This window comes from Salvia hispanica, unplaced genomic scaffold, assembly GCF_023119035.1.
Source record: "Salvia hispanica cultivar TCC Black 2014 unplaced genomic scaffold, UniMelb_Shisp_WGS_1.0 HiC_scaffold_648, whole genome shotgun sequence".
NCBI classification, from domain to species: domain Eukaryota; kingdom Viridiplantae; phylum Streptophyta; class Magnoliopsida; order Lamiales; family Lamiaceae; genus Salvia; species Salvia hispanica.
Genome location: NW_025952408.1, coordinates 27,239 through 29,633, shown reverse-complemented (window position 1 = coordinate 29,633; position 2,395 = coordinate 27,239). Strand labels below are relative to the sequence as shown.

Sequence of the window (2,395 nt, the reverse complement as noted above, 5' to 3'; positions counted from 1 at the left end):
CAATCTATTAACATTACTTCAATTACTTTTTCTTTTCCTGCCTCTTATTTTAACCATTTTTCTCTTTTTCTCTCTTACTTTACCAATTCATTTATCTTACTTTACTAATTGTGGATTAAAACTCATGCCGTTTCAAATATTTTTATTTATCAAATACGGAGGACGGAGGTAGTATTCTATACGCATTCACAACAATAGTTATTTATACTATTGGCACGTTTGGTAGCCCCTACAAACCCACAAAAACATGTAAAAGCCCAAAAAAGGGGAAGTTATCCCATCTTCTCCACCGTTTGGTAGAGGAGGAGTTTGTAAGAAGATCCGGCATAAAATTCTCGGATCTCGCGGATATTGACATTAGAATCGGCGATTCTTGCAATCCACTATCCCACAAAATTTGTGGTATTATTTTTTCTCCACTTCTCCGACTTGTCTTGTGGAGTTTTATGCCCAAATTGCCCTCTTAATTTTCGATCGCTTCATACACAGAGGGAGCACCAGAAACTCCTTGGTGGCGGTAAATCGAGGTCTCGGACCAGCACAGGTATGCCTTTGATGTTCACCCTTCAATCGTTGATTTGTACATTTTTGGAGGTGAGCATGTCCTGTAGACTTGTCGCTGAAGTTGGATCTAGGGGTGTATGATGTTGTTTTTGAAAAGGGTTTTTGATTGCTGGTGTGGAATTTGCATATCTGTGATGAAATGTTGGGTTGTTTATTTACTCACTCTCTTACAGTTGCTTCTCATTTCTTACTCTGTTCTTGTAGGATGGTATTACATCTTTGCTCTTATTTTTTTGTGTGATAAGGTTGCCATGGTTTGTGGATTCCTGCTGTCTATTTTCTTTCTATATGGCTATGACTGTTCAAGATGATATTTTTTGGGGAATTTTTAGATGTGGGATCTTGAAATCTGGTGCTTTTTTTGTGTTTGAATTTTGCCCTGAAGTAAAAAGTTTGAAATTTTGAGCCAAGAAGTGTCCCCTCGATTCATTTGTGATGCTTAATTTTCTGAAATTGAGAGTGGGGGAGAATATTCCAAGATCGAATTGATTTGATTCTTGAAGATTGGAAGAAATTTAGGCTTCTAAGTCTTGAATTGGATCCAAAGATAACTACTTTACACCTTGTTTGAGTTGGGTTTCTTGGTTGAGGAAAACTTCCAAGTCTGCAGCTCACAACCACCTTATAACTTGATTTTAAAACACAATATAAAAATGGTGTCTTGATTCTGTAGTATTAGTTTTTTTGTACAACCTTTCTTATATTTTATCCCCCAAATCACAGGAAAGAATCTATATATAGATGGAGGAAGGTGAGGATTCAAGAAAATGGGATGAATTACTACCTGATGCACTAGGCTAATATTCAAGAATCTCTCACTATGTGAGGTTTCCAAGAGTTTGCAAATCATGGGGACGAGCAGCCACGGGGCCTTACTGCTTGCAAGAGATCGACGTTGAGGAATGGAGTCGAAACAGGAAGCCGGAGGTCGTGGATAGAATGCTCCGATTGCTAATAGCAAGAAGTTGTGGCTCTCTCCGAAAGCTCACTGTCTCTGGCCTCTCCTTGGACAAAACCCTTTTGTTCATAGCAGATCAGTAACTCAGTAAGTATTTAAGAATGTTTAGTTTAGTTTAGTTTTTCGACTCTTCGTTGCGTAATTCGTGCGATTTTGGTTGCAAGTGGTCGATCTCTGCGAAGTTTGAGACTGTTGCGAAATGCACGACGCAGTAGTGGGGAAGGCTGCTGCAATGCTGTGTGTACGCAAACGACCGACATATGAGGAGTGGTGAAAGAGATACAACGATACCAGACGGACTTCCATTGCATGTGAGCTTTCGCTTTCCCTTCGAAGCCATTGAAACAACTTCAGTCGGAGGATGCTATTCAGCATGGATTTTCAATGAAAGCAAAGGATGGTGCAAGTGCTTATATGAAGGGAAAGGGGAGAAGTTGGCGCCCATGCGAGAAGATTTCTGCGCCAAGCTGAAGATTTGCAAAGACAACGGAGGATAAAGGGGACATTACATCTTAAAAAGTGGGGGCATTTTTGTATTCACAGGGCATAATATAACTTTCCACTGTAATGACTAGTCCTACCAAACAATGAATTAAGCCACAAAAAATTTCTACCAAACGCCATTATAAGCAATATTAGCTATTTAAAATTCTGGGAAAACCCATTATATGAGAAGTTAATAAAAGCCCCATATTTCTACCAAACGAACCTTATATGGAGTAACTGAAGAGTTGGGATAGTATGAGTGTGACACAACACAACCATTCAATATTAAATAAATTGCAAAAACATTTAAAACACAACGTCTAGATGAAAAAGATGCGAAGGGTTTTTCATAAATCATTGGGAAAATTTTATTTTAGAGCATCCCCA

The 2,395-nt window shown here is 38.7% G+C and overlaps 1 long non-coding RNA gene across 2 annotated transcripts; it reads left to right on the top strand.

Annotated features, from left to right (window-relative positions):
- Positions 1 to 225: 225 nt before the first annotated feature.
- On the top strand, positions 226 to 2,140 carry LOC125199718. 2 transcript variants are annotated; one of them, XR_007172621.1, is made up of 4 exons: positions 226 to 402; positions 490 to 544; positions 1,288 to 1,609; positions 1,687 to 2,140. It is a non-coding gene; the product is annotated as an uncharacterized LOC125199718 (long non-coding RNA). The 2 variants fall into 2 exon arrangements; XR_007172620.1 differs by having other exon boundaries at positions 226 to 544.
- Positions 2,141 to 2,395: the final 255 nt, after the last annotated feature.